This window comes from Topomyia yanbarensis, chromosome 3 (genome assembly GCF_030247195.1).
Source record: "Topomyia yanbarensis strain Yona2022 chromosome 3, ASM3024719v1, whole genome shotgun sequence".
Classification (NCBI taxonomy): domain Eukaryota; kingdom Metazoa; phylum Arthropoda; class Insecta; order Diptera; family Culicidae; genus Topomyia; species Topomyia yanbarensis.
In genome coordinates this window covers 168,711,973-168,739,560 of record NC_080672.1, presented here as the reverse complement: position 1 = coordinate 168,739,560, position 27,588 = coordinate 168,711,973, and the positions used below count along the sequence as shown (strand labels likewise).

At 39.2% G+C, this 27,588-nt stretch overlaps 1 protein-coding gene across 9 annotated transcripts in view; it reads right to left on the bottom strand.

Moving 5' to 3' along the window:
- LOC131693514 (somatomedin-B and thrombospondin type-1 domain-containing protein) overlaps positions 1-27,298 on the bottom strand; it is a 169,530-nt gene extending 142,232 nt beyond the window's left edge. For 2 of the 9 annotated variants that reach the window (XM_058981401.1, XM_058981404.1), the window contains exon 1: positions 27,207-27,294. The gene's annotated coding sequence lies outside the window, so the exon portion shown is untranslated. Of the gene's footprint in view, positions 1-26,490 lie in introns of all 9 variants that reach the window. The other 7 variants (XM_058981400.1, XM_058981399.1, XM_058981398.1 and 4 more) reach the window with 6 other exon arrangements.
- Positions 27,299-27,588: the final 290 nt, after the last annotated feature.

The window sequence follows — 27,588 nt, the reverse complement described above, 5'->3', positions numbered from 1 at the left end:
GAGTAATCATTAGGAAACTTTATAGCAGTGTGCATTCGTCTGCGGTAGAACTCATTTCGCAAATCCAATCACAAAATCCCGGTCGGTTGATCGATGCACTGAAATGAGTCGTAGTGATGCGTGACAATTATCAGTTGCGAACTCATTTATCTGCATTATTTCGTTTCTCGTTATCCCTGATGCCGACGATTAAAAACTATTTTTCATAGTTAGCCCTCGGAATGGGATAGATAAAGAAAGATTATTTTCTGGAATTTTACCTATACTTTAGCTCAACTTCGAACGCATTTATTGAACGTTGTGCAACTCTCCGCCTTGTCAACTAAGTTTTCGTTTGACTACAACTAGTAACATATGTTTCGATATATAAAAAAATCGGGCAAAAAGTTCGACTTGTGCTGGCATATGAAAATGTTTCAAACATTCTACTGTGTATTTACTCTACTATCGATGGCACCTTGTTTTGAAACTTTCCAAAGCATATAATTCATTGCGAATTTATGAGTAAAAGCGAACTTGTACAGAGAAGATATACCAATTTGCGTTGTTACAACAGTTACGAAAGAGCTACGCATATAGTTACTGATCGATTCTTTTTTATTTGGTGGCACGGAAAAAATTGTCCTAAAGCGGGTGGTCCGCTATTTTCTTCCGCGTTCCTTACAACCTATTTTTATTAAGTGATTCATCAATAGTGCTGTCTGTGAAAATTAACCCCCTCGATATTGTAACTGATTGTTTCCGATCTTATTTTAATGCAAATAATAAAGCAGTTAAATTTTTTTATATTTTGTCGTAGGGTGATGAGCCTATTTGCGCCATGTTTCTATTATCACTCTACCCATTTGAAGCCGTTGGTTAGAGTAGTGTCTGCCATCTTTGTTCAACGCATTGAGTCAAATGGAAGCGCAACAATAGGGGCACTCGATTCGAGTTTTCATTGTGCTCAAACACGAGAATTTTACTGTTTTCGACGCATTTGTGTTATTATATTGGTTCTTAACAACGAAGCAAAGCGGTTGATGTCAATTTTTACGCATTCCATTGATTGTAAGGCAAGAAATTACCGAATTAGTGGGGCACCTTGCTTAGTATGGTGAAAATAGGCTCATCACTCTATGCAATTTTAAACATTCTTTGATTTGATGGCATTGTAAGAGAACACGTATCCGCCAATTGATCACAATCTAACTGACATTTTTTTAGACTGAGCAAACTAATTTATTTGTTTGTTTAGTGACCAACTAGGAACTAATCCACTGGGTATTTAATGCGCGTGGGGAATACGCATGGTTCTGTCTGAGTGAATGATGACTCTTGAGTTATGTATGGGGGTTGCGAATTAATATTTCGTGAGAACATTTCAAATCCAATTACCAAGCTGCGGCAATCATATCAGCACGAAGAACAAATGTTTTTTGTCATATGCAATGGTTTACTTTTAGTTCATTAAATCGTTAATCACTTCTATTAATTGTTCTCATTGCATATGCTTTGAATTAGTATATGCACTATGTTATTGTCATGTTAACCATATTTCTTAATGAGTATAAAAAATAGCTTGATTGTTGACGTAAAAAGTGCCAAGTTATATTCTTTTCGTTTTTATTGTCCTCAATCGTATATTCGACATAGAAAGTTAATCGTTTCAGCTATTTCGGTAGGGAAGCCTGGGGCTAGTTGGCAGTTGGGGTAAATTGGCGGAACCCCCTTTTCTTCGTTTCTATTAGCGCTGTCTCTCATTGTGTACCTCAAGTAATGTGATTTGCATTATCCAATGTGTTTTTGTTGTGAAACATTGTGTTTTGCAGAAGCTGTGGGCGATATTGTGATTTTGAGCAAACTCTGTAAATTTTCTTAATTTTAAACATTTTGTGTTATTTAAGGTGGTTTTCAATCTATTCCCCGAACGATTACACTTTTCGATAGTGCGTGAAAAGAGCTTTCAGCATCCGTATAGATGTTATACCTATTCATACCCAAAAGTAATTTTTTAAATCCTTTTTTATAAAATAGCAAAAAAAATCATCATATATTTTATTTCTGGAATTCACTCCAAAGTAAGAGAAACTTTTTCTTGTGTCTCTCGTCAACGCAGAGGACAATTATTTTAGTCAATCGCCTGAAGAATTTCGAAAATTTGCTTTTGAATGTGGAGTACGCGTCGAAAACAAAATGGCGGGGTATTGAGACTGAAATATAATGAAAAGTGTCGAATACTATACAGTTTTATTGAAAAGACAATCGGCACATTGCATATGGACCACTTATGTAATTGTATTTCCATTGGATTGGTTATTTTCTGGCACTCCGCCAACTTACGCCATACATACCGCCAACTTACCCCGAGGTTGGGGTAAGTTGGCGGCTCTTCCGCGTCACGTATTTTTGTCTCTAGAAATGAAGACAACGTATCAAACAATTTAATAAAATTCAGAGATGTTGCCAACAGTCTACCCTTTCATGCAACGTGTTCTATTTTGCAAGATCTACTAAAATCAAAGCGGTAAAAAATGAAAACTGAAAACACCGCCAACTAGCACCGGTCTCCCCTAGTGCTTATTTTATACCGTTTAGAATGTGCCTCAGATAGCATAAAAATGCCCGCGAATGATTATAACATAAGAATCAATCGTCTTCGGAGGAAGATATAATTGTCATTAATAATAATACCAAAGTTTATACGCGATAAATGATGTTTGTATTACGAAACCTTAACATAGGTATATCGACAATTGTCTAGAGACACTAAAAGTAATCGCTTTTTATTATATTGTATTGTTTTCGGAATGTCCTGTTTCACCGGAACGACGAAACAAGGAATAATCGTTCACCTGCCGTTTGATTCGATTAATCATAAGCAACACTCCCAACTGTCGGTTATGTGGAGCTGAAGTCGGTTTTTTACAAAACGAGCTTTTCAAAATTAATTCAACAAACGATAAATCAATCATAAATTCTCGTCAGACGGCTGTCCAGAGCAATAAACGTATGATAACATTTCTGAGAGTTGCATAGATCGTATCACTTATCAAGGTGAATCCAGATTCGTGTAACTGTTTACCCCAAACTATTAACAAACGTGGAGATGTAGAAGTATACACGGACTCCATACCAACGTTTCTTTCACTAACATTCCTCCCCTCCCCGGATGACTGTATAGATGTGGCCGACGCCGTTAATGTCATTTCAAAGTGTAGAACTCTCGAAATGTGTACATTGAGGATGGATAGCTACTCTCAAGCCCCATTCGATGATTCTCTGTGCAATTTCGCTTGCTCTGGTCAGTCAAGGAGTAGCAACTACGAATTGTATGAATTGTATGGTCATCATGCTCATGCTCACGCACAGAAAAAATTGTCCCAATTTCTTGAATAAATTGCAACGAATTCTGGAATAATCGCTTCTAACGTTTCAATATAGGGGTCCTGTTTTAAAAAATTTCGGCCGGAATTTTATTAGAATTTTTGAACGCAAATATCTGCTGTTGTAAAGTATAGAAATAGGTTTTTGGCGTTATCTGGAATTTTGTGTCTAACAATTACTACAATTTGTAACAATGACTAAATTTGCAAGGACTGCTTTTCTGTCATCCAATGAACAACGACACTCGTATAAAATTGACATATAAGCATATTCGTCAGTTTGCGTTATGACGTCGCAGCAGCTGCTGCGATTCATGTCATCTCACATTCATTCCGAGACTGCCACCAAGCACTGACAGTAATTCATTCGAATGATGCACTTGCGTGCCAGTTTCATGCATACACAGCGCATATAATGAGCACACACCACAGAAAGAGCAGAACGCTCTTTTTCGGAGCTGAATAAACAGATTTGAAGTGTGCGCTGGTGATGGGGTTTGTTAGGTGCGAGAGAACTTAAAGTACTCGGTTCTCGAGGCAAACTGAAAAAAAAAACGTTTTACGTATCCACTTACATGCTGCTGTCTGTTATAAACCACTTTTTTTTAACGATCTGTAGAACCAGATTAATTGCATAACAGTCACATATATCACAAGATTTGTACATCCATATTAAGACGGGCTTAAATTTTGTCCGACCAAAAGACTCAATGTTTATTTTCCGTTTATTTTTGCGAATTTCGCGTCTCAACAAGTGCTCCCTCCCCTAGGTTGGCGGGTTTGACGGTATTGTAAACTTCAGTAAGCATATTTTGTGCATCAGTTTTAAAGAACCTCTGACAGACAACTGCTTTACGCCACGATAGTGGTGCATCGAGGAGACCAAGAGGGCTGACGGGCCTTTTTTATGTTTTGTGTTTTTTATTACTCTGTCCAAACTAACCTGTGCACACTGGCCTTGCCGACTGTTGGGTCACCGTGGATTGCCTTTTTCTGTGGGCTGTGTTTTCAAATATTGTTCAACAGCATAATGGCAGTGTTTGTGGACACGGTTCGCAGTGGGGTCATTGTGTATCAATTTATCGGTCGACAGGCTAATTTATTAATTAATTAAAAAAATGTATAAGTAGAAGCCTATTAGTGGTTATGTTACAATAATTGTAGTTTTTAGTACTAGTGTACAACTGTTATGTGCTAGTCGTATGTCTGGCTGTGTATGTGTTCGTCTGAGTATTTGTGACAGCTGTGTCAGACAATGGATGCAGAGCTAGCGTATTTGATAGAATAGTGTGTAATCATTCCTACGATTTGTTGATCACTTTTTACAGATTTCAATTCGTGCATTCGATTCGATTCATTCGGGACTATCGGATTGGATAAATTAAAGTACGAATAATTTACCGACGCACGTCAATTATCCATTCCCGGTCAGTATAGCATGAAAAAATTCGAACAGAATGCAATAGTCACCCTAGGTCCTAGCAGACTAGTCTCATGCCTTCAGTTAAACCAATCAAAAAATGACGCTCATATTCACTAAACAATACGTTCCATGGCGACATGACCGGAAATTCTAGTGAAATGGGGGAACACATTCTCTTCTAGCATCTGAACCATATAATAAAAAATTAAACATCAGATTCACGGTCGCGCGATCATTCAAGAACATGCGAATGGCCACACGGTTATAGAGAAAAATTTATACACGTGAAGTTACATACACTCTTACAAACGCGACAAAAACGTTAACATACAAACGCTCGATTCCTTCGTGATCATCTACGCACACCTACGTTCGCGATCTTGCGAACAGAATAACACCCCGGTGACTAAGTGAACGTTTCAGCACCTATAAATTCACTAACGCGGTCTCAAGAGTGAACCCACAAACGCCCGTGTTCGCGCGATCATGAATCGGTAACGTCCGGAAGTCTCTATCCTCGGCCAGCATAGGTCCAATGCCTTCAGGTGGACCAAACAAAAAATACGCTTATAACAAGGTGTGCCATGGCTACACAAACAAATGTTATAATATTTTCTCGAGAACTATGTCGCTAATTCAGAATGTTGTTTATGAATTCATTCATACCTCTTGAACTCTTTTCCATATTCCCTTGGTCTATGAAATACTTGTGTAGGAGGAAGCCAACAACTCTTCGAGTATACGTCTATTTTCTACTTTTGCCAGAGTCAGACCTACAATCGCGCCAAGTGAGCAGCAGGTCTCTCGATATAATGTGCATTGCCTCGAGAACAAAGGAAACAGTGGATTGTTCTTGTCAACATGACTAAAGTTGACGAAGAAGCCTTAGGGTGAATGTACCAATAGTCGCATACTTAAAAAAAACTTTTGCTAAAAAATCGATGAATAGACCTATGAGCAATGTTAACACATTAAACAAAAGCTTCCAATCCCTACTTCATAGGAAAAATATAAAGATGGTTTAATAACTAATTTATGTATTCAAAACCGCTTGTACCACTATGGGAACACATGTACCAATAGTGGTGCAATCGCTAATTTCGGTTCCTATTGTTGTAAATCCCATCGATTTATTATGGGACTTGCAACTATAGGTACATTAGATCAACTATAGGTGCAAGGGAGCTCCAAATCCGTAGAAAATCAATTTTTTCAATAGTTATTTGAGCAAATTTCAAGGATAACAGTTTTATTTTCGCATAATTTTAGTGTGATGAATCGGTAAAAAAAATATTTGTTGATGGTTGGTACCTTAATTAGGCGTATTGTCTATCTCGAGATAATCTAGCATTTCGTCGAGTTCTTGCTATATGGGATACACACGAGTGCGATCGAAACAAAAACAAACGTCAAAACGTTTTCTCACTCGCCCTGATGCAAACTAGATGGGCGCGTAACTCAACGCACGGCCCGGTGGCGCATGTCTGAAAAGTCGCAATGTGGATTTAAGAAAAGATTCGCAATACAGTAATGTTTCGATTATATCACGGTCGGTCTGTATTTTAGCGTAATATATTTGAAGCGTGATATATTCAAAGCAAAACAAAAAATTACATTCATGCATTAACCAATGTATTTCTATAAATAAAAAGTAATAAAAAGTTAAAATTAATCAAAATAATAAATCATAGTAGGGTAATGAGCCTATTTTTGCCATGTTTCTATAATAACATGATTAACCGTTGGTTAGAGCAGCGTCTGCCATTTTTGTTCAACGCTTTGGATAAAACGGTATGGCATCACTTCACGTATCCCGTACCGTTTTTTTAAAAAATGTTAAACCACCCAAACTAAACTCCAAGTAAACTGGCACGTTAAAGTTTTCGTTGTTTCAACATCCATAGAAATAGTCACATCTCCAATTGTCGATGTTGTCCTTTCAAAAGAAAAGTATTCACATCGATTTAAGAGAAAATGCATATATCTACCGTATCTATTTATCTCATTATTTTGTTAGATTATCCTGCGGATAACTATCAATTTAAAATAGAAATCGATTTGTTTACCTGTTACCACAGACGGTCCCTTAAGGACACGGCAAATAAGCTACGAAGAATTTAGAATTAAAGTTGGAATCGGCCGAAAGCTATTTCGGCAATTTTAGTCATTGCAACAACGTCTTGGTAAAGCATTATTTCGAGATTATTCACGTTTAAAGTTTCGCAACACTCCCTCCGTTTACCTAAATGAACAACATGAACAGCGCTATAACTTTGCTTCTACTACTTCAGATTTCAGACACATTTTTAAGGATCTATACTTTAAGATAAAAGAATAAAAAAGTTCAACTTTTTGACCGATTTCATCATATATAAACCCTTAACAAAATAGTCCGAAACCAAATATTAGGCTCATTACCCTACATGTAAATAAGCAAAACAAATCAAAAAAAAATCCTAAAAGTGCCAGGACACAGCATGTGGCTTAATTGGATCAAAACGTAGTGTGCCTTGTCTGTTTTTCAAAAAGCGTGATATAATCGAGATAAAACCGTGATATAATCGAGGGTGATATAAACGAGTATTGATATAAACGCATAGTGATATAATCGAAACATTACTGTATAACCCATTACTGCAACTATAGGTACACCTCAACTATAGGAGCACCCATCCTACTCGGACCAACGCAGCGATTTTACAATTTGGTTCAATTCGACCGAGCTTTTGTAAAGTGGAATACATTCTGAAGATGAAAATGTGGCTTAAGCTTACGGAACATTCGTACTTTCAGTATTATCATCTTCGCAATGCAATATTAATACCATTCAACACGCTACATGCCCTCCATCGTTATACAAGTGTAAACTAGACTTACCACCCACCGCTCGCGTATGTCAGATGCAGCTATTCAAACAGGGCTGCTATGATTAATACATAATCAAATCCACTTGTTGTAAAGCCATGCTGCTTCTTTAGTTAATAACTTTTCTCATTGAATTTTCACAAACTTACAATGTTCAACGAATGTGTTCAGTAGAAAAATACCTTTAAAATATAGGGGAGAGTGGGTACACTTGATCCCACTTTTGTTTTTTTCTCATAACTTTTCAATGAAATAAAATTTAAATTGAAAGACTCGCCATTTTGTAGTCAATTTAAATTGTAAGAGCTATGACTAATATGTAAATCCGAATACTATGCCCTGTCAGTAATGTAAACAATTTTGAAAATCATGTCAAAACGAGGTTTTTGTAAAAACATGTGGCAACTTGATCCCCTGCCTACTAGGGCTAAAGAAACAAACCACACTATGACTAATAGACATGAATGTTCAGCTAATCATTTGTCCTGACAAATTAATTAATTAGACTATCTTTTTAGATGCACGACAAACTTTAATCACAGTAGAAAGTCAAGACAAGCATTTGCGGTAAATCAGTGCAGTTTAACTGGCTTGTCCAACCTTCAGTAGCTTATACCATAATTTGTTCACGGAAAAAACATTTTAGATCAATTAATAGTGCCTTTATGAAAATGATGTTTTTCTATATCTACACATTTCGAAAGTGTTTGAGAGAGCTAATGATAGTGATCAAGTGTACCCAGTGTTACAGGGATCAAAGATACCTATTGTATGAGGTGAACAAATTTTTTTTTGTATGTGTTGTGAAACTTTTTATTCGAAAAACTTTTTTTTATAGACAAAAGTCCTTAGAAAGTAATCGTACTTGAAAATATTCATATATAATTAGTTCGCCGATATCAAACAACCGTTTAAAAAAATTGTAAGAAGAGAGAGATGGATATCATGGATATTTTCTAAAATATTGCACAACTTTTCCAAACCAAATGATATACGTTAGATTTGTTTTTTAAACCTCATAAACGACCAAATATTTCATTTTCTTTTTGTATTGTGGTAAATTTTGATGTATAGATTATCAGATATGACCAGGGAATCAAATATCCCCAAGGATCAAGTGTCTTCACTCTCCCCCTATAGTGTTCGCATTAATTGATTGATGTGGTGATTTTTTCAAGAATTTATTTTCAATGTTAACCGATTTTCCATACAAATCTCCATAAAAAACTTTGAAATTTTTGGAGGGCCCTTAGACACAACCGATCGGTACTAAAATTTGCACAATTACTAAAGGCCATAAAAGGAATCAGTAGAGTCTGCTAAAGCTAATAGTCAAAAATTACACCAATCTGTATAGATCAACGAAATCGTGAGGAATGTCTCGAAAAATACAAAAAAAATCTTCGAATCGTGGTGTCAAACTCAGATCCACCAATGAGTAAATACTAATTAATTACTTCAATTATAAAACCCCGAAGGAAAACTAGAACACTGATCGTCGGTAATCTGGTCCAATATGCTACTTCGTAATATCGTTGTTATTGCGAAAGATCAAGACGTGCATCTCACTGTGATGTAAGATCAGAACCATTTCCTGTTAACGGTGCCGTAATTCGCCGACAAAGGTATTACCCCAAACAACGCTAGATCCAATATCTGCAAGAATTCAATCGCACCAGTGCTATCAACAATCAATTAGAATACCTTCCCAATTAACAACTCTACGTAAGCCCTAGATTATCCACAACACAGCCAACAGGTCTATACATTGACCCAGCATCCTGTTTACTTAATCAATCTTCAAGTGGGCGGATATTTAAGGTAAACTATAAATTAGCGCCGGTAACAGAGCACGATGAAGAAAGCAGAGTAGAATGAACATAAATCATATCCAAAACAGACGAATAGTTCGAGAAAGGGCGAGGGCGACTCATGAATAGCCGTAGAGAGAAAACTACCGATCATCATCGTCGTGTTACGAGCTCGAAAAAAACCTATTGCAAGCTCTTTTATCGGTCAAAAGATTTAATGGTTGAACAGACAGCTTGCATAAAAAATAAAACAAACCACAAAACAGAAAAGGAAAAATTGAATCGACGAGCCAAAGTAAATACATGGAATGGGAAATAAACGTTTAAAGTCAGATTAAATCGAATTTACAGCGGTGCAGTAATTTTGATACCTTACGATTCGGTTCGATTTTTTTGGATTTAACCGACCAGTAACTCGATTTTTTTTCTCAATTTCATACGACTGATTTACCATAAGCGTCCGTGCCAAAGTAAGTTCCTGGAAAGGATAATGTGGAATCGGTGAGATATGTAATACGTTCGGATTTGAGGATCGCATCCCATTCCCAATCGTCTGGATTTACTATGTGTCAGACAGATACGGTTTTTTTCGAACTTTTTGTTCCCTCTCTGTCGCTCTCGATTCGTTAAAGTTATTTTTATTTCCCGGAATCAAAGAAACAGGCTGACAGGCATGCAAAATTAGTTTCCAAGGTTTAAATGGGCGTTGTTGAGATTCTTGGATGTTTTTTCTCCTTCCCTTAAAAATTTCGACTTCGGAGTTAGAGGAATTTCTCAACTTGTTTGATGTTATTCTTCTCTGTTGGCACTCCGTTGGTTTGTGTTCAGCTCAAGTAGTGTAAATTACGAGTTTCACCTTTTGAACGCCTGATCAAATTGGATTATTTAGCAGGCAAACGAAACGATTTGTGCCGTCATATGGCAAACGGTTTCTACTTGGTTGGAGCATTCTAGGCAGTGCCGATGTTATATTTGCTTTGATGCATTCTGTGTGTTCCATCTGGTTGAGGTACAGTTTGAAGAAGACAATGTTTGGCTTGAACAATAAGTATTAAATTCTAGTGCGAACCAGCCTATGATAAACATGCTGATTTTTAAAGTGTTTTACGAAAATATTCGTTCAGGTTAAATTTACCCCACATTCTCATTCTTATTCCTCAAGTCATTCCCAAGTCCTTCATGCATATGTAGTTTAAAAAAACATTTTTAAATACTTTTATCACAGATAACAGACACTTAGGTTTAGAATACGAAATATGGTAAACACCTGCAACTAAAATTTCGACGGAAGCTTACGTCTGAAACGTATGCAAATGGCGCAGTGATAGATGCAATGCTGTTCGAGTGCAACTGTCAAACATGTAGGTATATCAAACAGTCGCATTGATAGAGTGATGGAGATACTGAAACACCGATTTCCAACGTTTTGTCAATTTGAAATTTTACACAGGTTTTCCAACAAATTTTGTTCTAGCCTCAATATCTGTGCTTTAACTTTTGGTTTCGACGAGATTTGCTCACAATAATAAGTGTGGTTAATTACCAGGGTTTACATATTGCCTATTACTTTTCATTTGAGTACTAACAGTTATTAGTATAAAGTGATGAGTAGGGGAGAGAGGGTAACAATGAAACACATTTTTTCTACAATTTAATTTTGATGATAATACATGTTATTTGTGTAATCAAAAGTGATACATAGTGCCACTATGTTGTTAACTAATACATATATTTTTTCCAGCTGGTAAAATTCACGGGAAATAACATTTTTTGGATAATAAACAGTTGGTGGTAAAATGTATCAGTGTGTCCCATGGGTAGGAACTATGAAACACGATGTCGTCTATAGTGAAATATTCTACTTATAAATTTTATTCTTTTGTTTTGACGAAGAATGATCCTAACGCTTTGAATTAAAGTTATATTGAGGCGAAAATCGTTTGTTTACGAAAGAATCCACTATATCATCGCGTAACATCGAACCACCATATATGCATATTAGCTGCAATCCTGAAATAGAGACAATTTCTACAAAATTAGGCCAAATTTACTAATTTTGCACTATATGAGTAGTATTTAGTGTGGAAAATCGGAACCCATTGACATTTTGAGACAGACCACAAAAACAAACAAAAATCACTGTTCCCCATACGCCATCGTTTCACAGTTACCCAATGGGTCTATTCATGAAAATTGTGAAATCACACAGAACCATGAGTAGTTACCAAAAAACTTTGTTCGCGGCAAATGTTGAGCATAAAATTTGCAATAAATAGCAATAGACTAAACATTTATTCAATGAATGGTAATTCATAAAGATGGAATAATGTTTATCATTGCAAATTTACTCTGGCTATCACAAAACAAACAAATATCCATTAAAAGAGATAGAGTTATCAGATCTCTTCCAAAATATAGCAACACGTGTAAAGAATTAGAAATTGTGAAATATGAGGGAATTAGACGACTCCGATCATGCATTGTGATTTTATTGCGAATGTTTCATAGTTCCTGCTGATCCACTGTTACCCTCTCTCCCCTAGTGTTGATATTATCACTTTCTCATTTGGGACCGTTAGTTAGAGCAGCGTTTGCCATCTTTGTCGAACGAGTTAATTTAAGTGATACGATGGTGATTAGGTAATTGATTAGAGCAGCGGTTTTCAACCTGAGGTCCGCGGACCCCTAGGGAGCCATGAAGTCGTTGCTGGGGGTCCGAGAAGAAAAATATTTTTTTCCGAGTGGATATAGAAATTTCAAGTCTTGTTTCCTAACAGACTGCAAATGATATATTGATAACATACAAAATCAATGTTTAGCCGTGGGGGTTCGCAACAACCCAGGGTGCTTTCCAAGGGGTCCGTGGTACGAATAAGGTTGAGAACCGCTGGATTAGAGTGTTAGTTGCACTCAAATATGCCTAGTTTACCATTTTCAGACCAGTTTTGTTTTGGGAGTATAACAAACTCCACATCTGCAAAATTTTCGTGTGTGGGATTGTACACCTGAAAATTCAAAATGTGTTTCTACGGTATTCAAGAAGATTTTTTGGGCTACTGTAGCATGTCGATATAAATAAAAGATAAAATGTTGAAACTCTGCTCAGTTACTATTTAGGAACTACTGGTCTATCCCAAAAACTCTTGAACAATGGCGCAGGCGATGAGTATCACCAACTTCTGGATATCAGTGCCTTCAGCAACTTCCCCGACGATTTCAGCCGTCGTCGAAAGCATTACAGGAACGGTGCTCTGTAACCTGCTTCTCCCGCATTCTTTGCCCGGTTCCCTATACTCGTCAGCGACCCAGGGCATCTAAGCGTGGCTAACCGAGACATCACTCGGTCCCACGCAGTTGCTTTCGGCGTTTACACATGTTGTATGAACTGTTTGGATTTAATATATAACTGGCGCCAATTTGGTGTTAGTTTAGATATATCGTCTAAGTGGCTACAAGTTGGTGTCAGTTACTGACGAGTGGAACACAAAACATTCAAATCTAACTTCTCCAAATTAAGTTTTGTGCCCTTAAACGCAAATTAGTACATCCACGTTGCAGTGCCAACTGCTAATGAGCAATCTCATGGCATTTTTGTTTTTGATTGTACACAATACCGATCGAGTCGATGCCACACTCACTCAAAGCTGGGTGTAATCATTTTATTTTTTTAAACTTCACCGGCTTAGCTATTAGATACGCAGCCTTGAAGCTCGGCGTAGGCCGTGTTAGCTAGTACACGGCAGCCTGTCACGTAGCGCTGGTGAAGGCACCTATAGTTGAAGTCTCACCAATGCCAGAAGGCCCACGTCTTGATCTGCAGCTACTATGCAATATGGACTTCAATATGACTGAAGCGGTTGCACAGTATTGCTACACGAATTCAATTTCGAGCCCCAGGATCCCTAAGCTAGTGTACCCAGGATACCTAAATTGCAGTACGCGACAACCTGTCACGATATAATATGAAATATCAGTAATTTCCTTCTCATTCGTTGGCATGTAAAAATCCTTTCTCGAAACCGCGAGATCTCTTTTAGTAACCTATGCTCTTCGTGCATTGGTACTAGCATGTGCGCCTCAGAGTATTTCTCACTTGCGAGGTAACACAGTACACGAGCACTCCGTTCCTGGAATTTCGCTCCATACTAGATATAAGCTTCGATTTCTCGCGAGCATTCCCGCTCGAGATTTTTTTTCGTCTGGGTGCGAATGATGAAGAATACTTGGCATGATATGCGTCAATGAATTTCCTCGTCTACAATATCCTTCCCTGGGTGACTATCACATAGACCTCAGTCACAAAAGAAAGTTAACCTCGCTTCGGTCACAGCCTTGTCGACATACGGCGGCTTCAACTCGGGATGGGAGCCATGTTCAGCTTTCTACTTCGGTTCTGCAATCTTCTCATCCATAGTCTGCAGATAGCAATAAAGGTTGTAATCCGCCCGTCAAGATCCTCCAGGTTAGTTTGGCTCCATTAGATGACGCCGAAACTATAGGTCAACACGGGTACAGTAAACATGTGGATTGCTAAGACCTTATGCTCCGCGTTCAAGAAAATATTCAAATGTGAGTTCAGCCGACTGAAGAACTACTCTCGGAGCTCAAGCTGGATGTCGGTATTGGGAATTCCAGAGAACTTCTAGAATTCGAGGCATTTTACCGATTTATAACGAACTATGTTACAAATCATCTCACTACCATCGACCTTCTAGCTACGAGTGTCGATCAATTGCCCTGATAGTTGCTGAAAAACTTTTCTCCAGGCCTAACTGTCACCATTGATTCATTCCTTTTATAAGTTGGTAGCTACACCTAGTCATTCTGTCGAGTATGAAGAGATCCATGTAGAAGGTATGGGTCTTCTATCATCCATACTAAACATAAACATAAATATTTTACTAATAGCCAGGCCCGTTTCGATTGAGTGTTCATAGCAAAGCGAAATCAGAGTGCAGAACCTTGAAGATCTGCAGCAAATTTTATTCTGTGCTGCAGTGGCAACCCAACATCACCGGGAGAGGCGAGTACCTCTTTGGCAGCGAAGATTGGAATGTCGGATCTCGAACAAACGTGCCGCTATTGGAAGACTGACAGCATACGGAAACGGCAAAAGATCGGCAAAATTATGTCGTCAAGTGACTGCGCCCATTACACCTATTGAGCTTTGCATTGTGGGAGCTTATCAGCTGACGGAGAAACTCGACACACCACTACAGCAATTGAGTGTCAAAAGGGCTAAGGCGCTACAATGACCCTGCAAAGCGACGACAATACAATCAGATGTGCAGTGATAACCAATGAATATATGACCAAATCAGCCACGAGAAGCCCGATTACAGCGAAGGTCTATTGGATATCGGCGATGTCATCAGCTTTGAAGTCGGTGTTTGGGAGACCGCCGTACAACATGGCAACAGGCAACCGTGGTTAAACCGCGAGGAGGAATGGGCAGGCGAAGAAATTGCGAGATGTCAGCTGTTAACGTCAGAACCAATGATGTACGTGAGGTATTACGTCACCTTAGAAATTGGGCGGCACCTGGACCTAAAACCTTTGGTAAAACTTTTGCACTCAGTCGAAACGGGCACGGCTAAGTTATGGAGAAAGCTAGCCGGAAAAGGTAGCCCATACCCTCTACATGGACCATCTCATGATCTATGTTTACTCGACGGAACGACTGGGTTTCTTGAGCGTAGTAAATTCTACTATGGCTGTATGTTTCACCAGGGCGTAACGTAAATCACGCTTATTGCCGGATTTGATCATTCATGGTACCACAATTCTCCTCCCCAAGCACAACAACACCTCCAACTAATCGATGTACATATCAATTTGCTGTCTAGCAAGTCTGTATAAGCTCCTTAGCATCATCATCACCACATATGTATGGGTCCATTGTGAGCAGATTAGCGTCCTGACAGAGGAGCAAACGAGATGCACGAAAAACACACATGGCTGCCATACCACAATATTCCTTTAAATGGTCGCAGTGGAATTCAAGGCTCTACTGCTTAATAAAAATAAAAAAGATCAAGGCATCATCGATGGCAGTTAGTGTTGGACAAGCAGTATAGAACCAACAGAAATTTAGTATCGCTTAAATTGATTACAAGAAAGCATACGATTCCACACCGCACTCGTTCCTCATCATGGTATTAGAGATGTATAAAGTTGATTCTGTAGTCGTGAGATTCCTGCGGCAGGCGATGGAGAGTTGGACGACCACACTGCAGCTTAGAAGTGAGAAAGACGTGTTGCGGTCGATAACGCTCCGCATAATGAGGAGGATATTCCTAGGCGAATCTTTCAGCCAGCTTTGGTTTCGTTTGGCTATGAACCCTCTAAGTGAGGCACTCAGTCTAAACGGGCACGGCTGTCTGATAAGGTATAAAGAAAGCTCACCGGAAAAGGTAGCCCATACCTTCTACATGGACCATCTCAAGATCTATGTTTACTCGAGGGTACGACTGGGTTTCTTGAGTGCGGAGAATAAGGTCAGAGCCAAGGATGCAAAATGCCTACCTTTTCCACGGCTGTAATATTTCTGCCTACATTCTCATTTCTCTCTCGATGCTGCTGTCATTCGCTAGTGCAGGACGCCCAGCGCTGTACGGCTGCCTGTGTGTAAAGCAGTAACATGACAGAAAACTACTGTCCTCAGTACAGCCACCAGACGCGAGCGGTACAGCTTCGCTTTCCTTATTTTACATTTTTTAATATTTTCAATCTTTTTGATATTTTTATTCAAAAATGACTACAATTAATGCGGCTCATTTACGCCACGGCCGGCATCAACGCTTTCGTGTGCGGGACTCTCCCTTTGACTATGCAGAGAAAAATGTACAAAGCGAGAGAACAAACTTTACTACGCCACACTCTCACCGAGCAGTCGGAGTACAGCAGCAAAACAAAAATGTATTCTACTGCTGTACGGCAAAATGTACTCGGTTTGACTACTGTTCTGGCAAGAGCTGTAGTGATGCGTCGCTGTAGCGGGCTGTACGGCTTGTGCAAATGTAAATATATCGAAAAAAATGTAGTTTATCGGTACCGTTGGCATCCCTGGTCAGAGCAATCAACAATCTTGAGAAATTGAGGAAGGTGTTTAAACACTCAGAACTGTGAATTCCTGAGTCGGCGCTGTAGAAATTCACAGTGCCACGTGGCGTAGGGGGGGGGGACAATCGATATTCAGGTACTATGCGTAGCGCACATGCGACGACATGCGAGAATACTATGTGAAGAGTGTCAACCGACATGGAGAGTATCAAGCAGTTTGTGCAGCGGACTATAGCTCAAGTGGACTGTAATCTGCAGACTGAGGAGGAAAAGATTGCAGAGTGGAAGCAGAAAGTTGTGTCCGCAGCCCACCCCAACCAGTTGCAGCAGCCATGCATCGACAAGGTTGCATCGAAACTATGGCTCGAGCGAGGTGAACTCTCTTCAGTGATCGAGGCCGACATTATATCCATCCAGGACCGGGTAATGTCAACGAGGAATTACAAAAAGTATGTTTGGGACCAAGACGTCGAGGATATTTGCCGGATGTGTTAATCGCCGCACGAGACCATTGACCACATTATGGCAGGCTGCCGTCTGCAGGCTATCGCAGTCTAAACCGAGCGCTACAACAGCGTTGTTAGGATTTCGCACCAATAACGTTCACGATACTGCAGGTTAATAGCCGTCTGCTTGTGGCCTTGTAATGGTATATATGCTGTAAACGGTATCGAATATGGAATGTGAGAACTTCGTTAGCTGTCAAAGAAGTAGTGGTGCCATGTACAGGTCGCTTGTTTTCGGACGGCAATAGAAGCATGTCACACAATGGCGGACTGTTATTCGAGCAAGATCCCTACCACGAACTGGCCAGCAGCGCTGCTTCATTATGGCGAGAAGCTGCGTTAGTCCCGAATAGAGCGTTTGGTGATGTATCGATTCAGCGATTAATTTAGAGAAATGATGAGTTCCCGGCAATATCATCGTGAAACGGCTGTGGTATGTTCCTGGGGATCTGGAAATACGGCCCTGCTGAAATCACTCAAGCGAACCTTTTCCTCTGCCCTGCATATATTGAATTCCCGCTTGAAATGCTGTCTGCTGAGAAAGGCGAACAAAAGTTTTCAGTTCATCATCATATTCCTGTACCGTTGGCAATTCTATGTTGCGTTTCGATTTTGATAATCTGCAGTTAGTTGCGAATCGCTGTAGAAAGGAACAATCAGGAACAAACGCATGAAGTGCGACTGTTGGTTTGCGTTCATTCGCTTGCTCTTTGACCATGGATGGTGGCAATATGACAATTCAGTTTGGCCAATCTTCCGGTGCCACCAACAAGAAATGTGGCCCATTCCACCAAATATTATCTAAAGTAACTGGAGGAGTTCTTCTCCACGTGATAAACGATCCGCTGGATTGTCAATGGTAGGGACGTGTCGTCACTGAGAGCCTTTAGTGAGTCATTGGATTTCTGCGATGCGGTTTGACACGAACATTTTCCATGTCGAAGGTGGTGAGATGATCTAATGAATGACAATAGTAGAATCAATCCAGAACGCCACTCTTCCAGAAAAATCGGAGCGACTCGAGACTTGCCGATAAGTAGGTGGCTGGACTTGGATTTACCATCAGTAGACACGACATAAATACAATTTTCAGAAGCATCAGTTAAGCAATGCATTTCATAATTGGCGGTTGTTGAACCCATAAACCATCTTGGTACACGAAAAATTCATAGGACGTCAATTGATGCTCGAAAGGACAGCCACCATAACTGCAGTTTTCTGGAAGCTTGTCATCCCAACGCAAATTCTCTTACCATACATGCTGTCCAAATATTTTAGCGCTAGCTGCTACTGATCCCACGAGACCCAAACGATCAAAAAGCTGACACAAATCAGAAAGGGCAATGCGTTTTGTCACTGCTTCAAGGGGTTTCAAACTAAGAAACCTTGAATCCGAACAGATCCTCCGTTGGAAAGCAAGAAGATTAAGAGTTTTATTTGAAGGAGATTGGTGAAGTTCCAGTGTTTCACGATCTTTCTCTGAGATGCGTTCCAGAATGGTTGGATGGTTTGCGCTCAACTTTCTGAGGGAGAAACCGCGTCGATTGAGCAGATTGACTAACTGATGTCCTGTTTCTACCGGAGTTCCTATATTGTCGGATCCCGTCAATAAACATCTTTAACGACAAGTGCCGCGAGCGGAAAATCCTTTCCGTCGTCTTCTACAAGTTGGTTCCGAGTCCCGGTAGCAAAGAATGTGCAGAAGAGGTGCCGTACGTGGCGTTATTCAGAAGATACATTTCAATTTGCTTCCACTCATGTTGGCGCCAGAGGATTTGCTGAAGTGGGTGTACAAGTATCCGTCGGTACATTTTTCGATATTTGCTATCATCACATACCGATGTTGAAGTTGAAAATTGAGAACCATGGAACAGGGTGGGTTGCACTGTGGGGCCTGTGAGCAAAAGGTCATTCAACGAAGTATGATCGCAAGATTCGTCGAACACAACTCTGACTTTGCAAGTGTTCTTTCGGACCAATTCATACACCACAACCGCCCAGATACCCAGATACTGTTCTATGATAAGGGTCGACGTCAAGCCACCATCATCGATGACGCAGTTCCGCTGGACCACAATCTGGTAGATACTCATGGTGGAAAAACTACCATATATCGCGCACTGGCCGTTGAGTTGAAGAAGGTTGGATGAGGTTCCGAGAAATATTCATGTTGTGTTTTCGACAACTGGAGTCTTTCCGAAGTTACTGTAGGCGTTGTAGGAGCGACATGTCGGTTCCAGAGGATAAGCTGAGCAAAGTTTGAATGTATTTTGTTTCATGCATCTTGTATTTGTACCTATATGTTGACGTAGACCAAATAGATTTGTGAATTTCGTAAAAACAAAAAAGCTAAGATCGAGTTTGCATATAGAAATATTTATTTCATGTAGAAGGATGAGTAATTGCCAATACACTACAGGTCAGGCTGTTGAAGCTTTTTAAACCTTACTAAAAACACACACATATACGTTGTTCCAAATTATCAAGCTGATTCGATTGGTGTAGAAGACTTTTACATATATGAAATTGTAAAAGATTAAATCTTGTCGTAAAGTAATAGATACTCATCAATTAGATTTCGGTTTGGTTTATGAAATATCATAAAACACGAAATGGTTGACAAAAAACATCTACATTGTTTTGTCATTACCTAGTAATGTTTTGCTACATCTCATCCGCCAATACAAAAAAGGTGAAAATTTCCGTCGCTCTCCGAAAGAGTTATGCACATAAATCTGTCACATATTGTGTAAAAATAATTCACCCTGACTCACATTAATCAACGTTTGTTTTACGCAACACAGTTCAGCCGTGCACTCGCGTTGCTTCTACAGCCTGCACATAATACAGTCATTAGGCAAAAAGTAGCACCACTTAATCGGGATTAAAAGAAGAAAAAAATCAACGCATTTTCGCCTGTTGAGCACATCCCGCTTCGATACGACAGCATCTTTTCGGCGTTATAAAACCAAACCAAATGGAGATGGAGACTGTCTTTAATTAATTTCGGCACGTTCTGCGGCTGGGGAGCAATGATTTTTAACTGCTATCTTTATCTTTAACGGGTCCCTTTTTAAAAGTGATTTAGATATAGCCATTCGTCGTTGTCGTTGTCGGATGATGGCTTTCCGTCTTTTTGTCCACCGACCTCGGCGATGGTGCTGGAGTTGGTTAATATCTGTTCTTTGTACACTACAACTTTCCTGGGCTTTGAGGCGACGGATGCATGTTTTTCGGTTGGTCGATCTCGTGGTGAATCATTCATTGTGCTCTTAGATGTAGATGTGTAATGAAGTCCCCCGAGATGAAAAGGACGAAGGAGCTCGTGGGCGAATCTTTGGTTTGCGACTATAAATTTCTACCTTTCAATTTTTTGTAAATTCCATTGCAATTCTTACAGATTTTCACAAACAAACATACGATTAATTTGATTTGTGGACACAATAGGAACAAACAATTTGAAATGTTAAGGGCGAAATATTACATCGATCAACAAGATTATTATAAAAAAAATTGTTATTAGTTTAAAAACAAATTACCTACTACAATTGTCCGAGACAACTTTCTTTCTCATTTTATAATTGGCAGAGATATGATCAAAAATATCCTGTTAATTTCAAAGGCAAAACGAGCCCACACCGCATTGTTTGCTTGGTAAGAAGTCGATATAGACAACTGAAAAAGTGAATTCTAGATCAAGATAATTGGTCAAATTTGTTTATTTTTCAATTCGACATCTTTTTTGACATTCGTTCTGCTACCGTGGAAATCGGATCAGAGTGAGAAGATAATCAAATTTATCGCATAATCTCCTCTGAAGGTTAGGGAAGAAATGCGAGCTCTTTTCAAAATTAAATTGTTTATCGAATACTTGAATGGTATATGAATGTTTACTTCCAAGTATAAAAGTGCCACAATGAATTGAACCGATGGCGCCAGTTTACACAGTGCACAGCAAAAGAAATCGAGAAAGGATGGAACATCATAAGAATTCCGGTCACGTTGAACACAAACAATAGCCTACAGGATAATGGAGGCTCCTGAAGAACAATGTGTTGAGCTGTTACCTTTAGCGGCTAACGAGGATGGCACCGTAGGAGAGTTGCTTGGGTCCTCCGCATTACGTACGGAGAGTCGGTCTGGGTGGAATCGAAACAGCGGAGATAAACATTGCCTTGGGTACGAGAACGAAGAGCGACGTAGTGCCTAGACCGGATAATCCTCATATGCTTTCATTCGAAGCTTGTGTGTATATAATCCATTGCATTCAGGGGTAATGGGGTATGACGGACAATTATGAATAACCGGTTTTCGATTCGATTTACAAGGGTACAGATTGAGTTCAATTACAATCAATCAATATGCAAATTAAGAGATAAAATCATCCATTCCTATTTAATTATAATAGCAAGGATGTATAGTCACAATCAAATGAATGATTCCAGAATATATTCGATCACGATCATCACGATCACGCCACGTAACGATTAGTTGGATGAATAAACACTGTTTAAACCTTAAATGCATGAAACTCATTTTTCTTTGGTACTCATTTTTCGGTATGGATACAATATTTACCTCTTGTTGAGGCTTTATATCACAGAATTCGGTATGTTGCCAAATGGCAACAGTATAATTTAAGGGTTAAAATCAATAACAGTTATAAAAAAATATGTGTTAGTCTAATCAGGTTGCGTTCTTGCTTTATTTCATATGGTGTCCGTTTCGCGCCTTTCGCCTCGATATGTTTGCAAAGATTTTCTCAGGAAGGTTTGTTTGGTTGTTATTTTCCCGTGGCGAAATATCAAAGACGTTGGAACACGTGTTTGTTGTTCAAATGTATAATATTGTGAAAGGAAAAGTTTTTGTTTTATGAAGAAGGGTAACATTTTTTGTACGACCTTACTTCATCCGGATCTTGAACATGTAATGGAAGCAGGAGTATTCGGGCTTCTACTTTAAAAATAATACTTATTCTCGGAGCTGCTATGGCCTTGCTAAGAATGATGTATTTTATTAAACCGATATTTACCCAAAAATATACACCTTTGATAGGCCGCCAAAAAATTGAAAATAGAAATGTTTATGAATGTGTCAATTTCTATCCAATTTAGAGAATACTAGATGTTTTGAATATTTTGGATCTGGAATTATAAGACGTCTAGAAAAAATCGATTTCCGCAAAGTTAGATATTATGGGTATGTTACGGACCATCTAACGAATCGAGCTTGGAACGGTCGGTCACGGCTTCATCGGAACCTGACCCGGAATGGCCAACCGGTGACCTAAATTCTCATGTGAATGGTGGGTCAAGTAAACCATATTGTTTTGAGCGTTTACGAATTGGTCAATATATTTTTTTCGTCAGTCTAACACGATGTTTGACCACTTCTTCGCTCTCTCAAATCTAACTTGCTGCTGCTTAGGTTCGAGATAATAGATCTTTTGGAACTTGTAAGGCTTGGCCTTGATCTTTTTTGCCTTTCTCATACAGAAAGGTTATGCAATCACTCTGAACATCGTCAACCTAATCCCGGTCTATTTTTTGGCTAATATAGGTTTTCTGTATTTCAACAAAGGCGTAGTTAGGATCCTGCGGGGCTACCACCCCCTCCCCCATCACATACAACCCTTCCCTAAACCCACATCAATTCCCCCCCCCCCCAGGAAATTTCCTAGTTCCTCCAAAATAAACTTCTCTAGTGGGTCTGTAAAACCAGCGAAAAATTTTGTTTGAAATGATTTTGACTTTGAAAACTACTTCAAAATTTAAACTAATTTAAAATGTGTTAACAAGTTGAAATTTTTTGGCGGTGCCCGGATCCTCTGAACCGATCCGCTGCTGGGTTCAAGTGTTTCAGCTTCGACACATAGCTTCTCAAGTTCGTGGCTGTCGATCCATTGTATGTATGTATGAATCGTACTGAATATTTAATGGACATTTCCACCATTATATTGAACATAACCAGCCATGGAAACGCACACGGAAAAAATTCCTTCATAAATTCATGAAGGTCATGATTTCGTGAACTGAACGATTTACGAAAACCATGATCAAGGTCCTGAAATTGTGAAGAATAAACCTCAAATTCATGAAACTATTTGTGTATTCAAAAAACTAGTTCGCCCCGAATATATAAATGGTGCTGTTGTTGTTCCCTGGACATGCTTAGTTTTTGTTGTGATTCTATTTCATGATTTGGGAATATACAACCGACAGTCAAATGTTGTTCATGATTTTAAGAGCTTATTCGCGATTCTTGTGATTTCTTATCACGATATTACGCTATCTTATTCATGAGTTTACTATAGCATTTTTCTGTCAGATGGGATTAAAATTCATGATTTTAGGATCTTTAGATTTTTGTAATTTATATTAACATTATCGTAATATTTTAGTTATAAGTAGAGTGATTCTTTCATCGACACTCTGCCCACATATCACTACTCCATCATCTCGGGCAGCCTCAGCTCTATCAAGGCTCTTCGTGCGATGAAGCCGAAAAACAATTCCCGTATTTTCTGAGGAAGATACGGGAGTCCTTGTATACGTTATCTAAAAAATCTTACCAGATTACCTTTGTTTGGGTACCCCTCATTGAAATCACAAGAATCGCGAATAAGCTCTCGGGGAATGAAAAGGCCGACGCTTTAGCAAAGGTGGGAGCATTAGAAGGTGATATCTATGAAAGACCAATTTGCTTCATCGAATTTTTCAGCATCTGTCGTCAGAGGACACTAAACAGTTGGCAAACCTTGTGGGGCAATGGGGAACTTGGACGATGGTTACATTCGATTATCTCCAAGGTATCAACGAAGCCATGGTTCAGGGGGATGGATGTGGGTCGGGACTTCATTCGTGTAATGTCCCGGCTCATGTCTAACCACTACACGTTGGATGCACATTTGCGGCGTATTTGGCTTAAGGAGAGTAGTCTGTGCGCTTGTGACGAGGGTTATCACGGCTGGGTTTGTGCCGAGTATTGTGACGCCAGGTCTCTGTTAAAGGATTCCCTTCGGGCCCGAGGTAGACCACCCAATGTCCCGCTCCGGGATATGCTAGCAAATCGCGATTTTCCCTATATGTCACTTATTTACAATTTCATTAAAACGAAAAATATCTCAATTTAGCCCCTCTCTTTTATTTCTCATTTTTAGAAAATCCCTGCCCTGCCTTGTGGAGCTGACCAGCACCAGAGCGCCGTTATGTGACTGCATAAAAAGAACTTGTAGCGAGAGTGATCCGATTCCCCGTGGGTCCGATGAATTTCACCCATCAACCCAGTTCTTGACATCATGGTAGCCTGAGGCTCTAAGTCATGTCGCTGATCTCCCGTTTGTCTGAAAGTTTGTTCTTCTTTCTCTGTCATCATGTCCTGTTCCTGACACAATTGCTGCTACACGGATGTTGTAAATAAATCAAATTTGTATTCTGTATTCCTAGTTTTAAGATAGCTGTAAAATTTCTCATACACACTTGTTCCCCTTCTTGTATATCAAATTGTATTCTTAATTCTAAGACAGCTGTAAAATTTTTCATAAAAAAAACTTATGTTCTCCCTCCTGAGTATCAAACTGAATTCTTAGTTTTAAGATTGTTGAAAATTTGCCTATAAACACTATTGTTCCCACTCTTGTACATTGAATTGTATTTCTAGTTATAAGATAGCTGTAAATTTTTTCCTCTTTATATAAATAACATACTTCAACATTGTAACCTCCTAGTTTTAAGATATCCAAAATGTTAAAAAGAGAATTTGGCACCGCCAAGCTAACGCATTTGTGCTTATTAAACAAACGAACTGAATAAAAAAGTAGAGTGATTCTTAGTCATGATTTTCGTAATTTCTGTTCATGTTATTGTAATATTTAAACTTACTTCCAAATTTGCCATGAATAGTAATATGACTAATGTTCATGATATCAGCAGTTTTATCATGGTATTCTTAAATTTTCTGCGCCTAATTGTGATCTATTATTTTTGGTTACTATCGGTTTTCTTATTCGGAATCAATATGAACATCATAAAAATGTGACTGATTCTCGATATCGTGTTCTGCGAATTATATCACGCACACTATTTGGGATCCTCAGCGCTGTTTTCGTTTTCTATTCAGACATCACCATGAACCTTATCAAACGAATAACGATGTTCGAGGTCCTAAGAGTTTTTTTATATCTAATACTCATGTCTATTACTTACAATTGAGTTCGAAATCGGGGTCAATATGACCCGCTCACACCTTATTCGTAACTTTTTTTTGTACTGCTATTCAGGAATGTCCGAAAAATTTAAACTCGATTGAAAATCGTTGCTGCTAACTCACTCCATACCAGGGTAAGTTGGCGAGATATCTGCGTCAGTTATCCATATCTATAAAACAGAAGACAATTTATAAATGCGGAGGTAGAAGGTTGAAAGACCTATGGCTTTCATTAAACTTTATATCGCTTTTTGTCAGAAGTAGGCAAACTTCTTTGAACAATAGAGATTTAGGACGGCGGTAACACTCAATTACATATCTACATAAAGTATCACATTGCTTATGATAGAGCTTTTGGTGTCTGTTTTTATTGGAAATCACAAAACTCGTGTCGAATTTTCGAGTTTTGCCCGACCGAATAAAATGATCTGGTACCTACACAGAAAAAAATATTTTGTAATTTTAAATTTATTTTTATACACATATTTGGAGCATCAATATAAGTGTAAAATTAAGTTCCACCATAAATACACAAAACTTGTCGTGCTTTCTTCAACGAACTTTATTTTAATTTTACACGTTAATTGAAGTCTACAGTTTCATTGAACGGGATACCAATGCACTTTAATGTATTTTTAATCCAATATTGCTGTAAAATAAATGACATGTAATATTACACGAACGAAAGTGTAAAATCATATGCTTTTTGATGCTTCCATTGCATCGAATTCAACTTAATTTTCAATCAAACTTTTTATTCAAGCTTTGTATGTTTACATTCGTATCGATTTCCATGTCGTCAATATTTCATTATTTTTTGGTGTGTAGGTCATTCCCTCGATTGCATACTAAGTTGATTCGATTGCCAAATAATCCACCCCTTCATGCTTCGCAGTACGTCCAAATTATGTCATTCACAAATACTCTGAATTCATATCGTTTAGTGATCGGATCGCGCCCCTGAGGAATACCATTTATGGCAACAATACCAGATTCAACTGTGCACTAGTTAAGTGGTTGCCACGCGTCAACAATATTAGACTGCAGAAATCTTCAATCAATCATGACCCCAATCTGCGCCGACAGCTGCCGGAGTGCACACAAATCCAAATTATGTTCGTCACAATAATCCCCACATCAGTCGGTACGGACACCTTTCACTGGTCGGTTAATACTCTCTTTCTAGGCGTGTTTAATCCCTGAGGGCATCCATTGTAAATAACCCATAAAGCATAAGCATAAACACAACTCACCCAGTTGACACAGACCGGAAGGTGAAGCGGGCGTCTGTTAATCTTACGAAGTGCCAGCGACAGCAGCCAATTTAAGCACACCGAAAGTCAAAACCAAATAAACTTCGCTGAGTGGCGGCGTGAAATATTAAAAATAATATTTGTTTATATTTTCACCAAGAGCAAACAACACGGCGATTCAACTCGTTTCTTTACCCGCGAACACGTTTCACAAACGATGTGGTTCCAACTGGAGAGAGAGGTTTTCACCGTTTTCACACACTGTACGTATTAATTTTCCAGCCGCGCTAACTTCCTCTATTTATTTTCGCTTGTTGGCTTCGAAAGCGCCACTTCACCACCCATAACACGGAATAGAGCTTTCCACACGCGTATTGCAACCAAGGACCGCAAAAAATCCTGCACTCGTCGTTGGAAGCGGATAATTTGCTATTTAATCCTTACTGCTCACTCATCCAGACAAAAGTTTCTTTCGCCTTAGTTAGCTCTGTCGCTGTGCAAATCAACTTATATCCTTCTCCAGCAACGGAACATCGAAGGAATTCCGCGATTTACTCACTGCACACAATACTAGACCAGTAATGAGCAAAGAGTGTGGAATTTTTATGAGATGAAGACACGCGACGACGTTCGGAGGCCTTCGGAGAAAACCTAAACCACCTCCTGTTCGCACTTGGTGAAAATATGTCAGATTCGAGAACCGAAAGGAATGTTACCTCTCAACAAGTGCGTGGAAAGTAACGTAAAGGAAGCAGAACCTTCCGATTTATTCGCGGGACAAGACACGACCGCACGCCACCACGCACAGACAAACAATGAGGCGAGCCTTCCAGTCCACAGGAATCATAATCTCGTGCGGCACAGGTTCCACGCGAGAAGCATCCAAAAAGTAAAAAAGTTTCCTGCTCACCTTTGAGAATCGACTCCTGTCTGGTAACCGGTCTGCTTGGAGTTGGAGCATAAAACGACAGCTTCTCTCGTTTTCTCTCGTTCATAAATTCTCTTATGTTGGCTGATTCGCGCGGAAACTGCAGTATACTCCTACAAGTAGGGAGTTTGGACGTTACACCATATTCGATCACACCGTTTTTCACATAG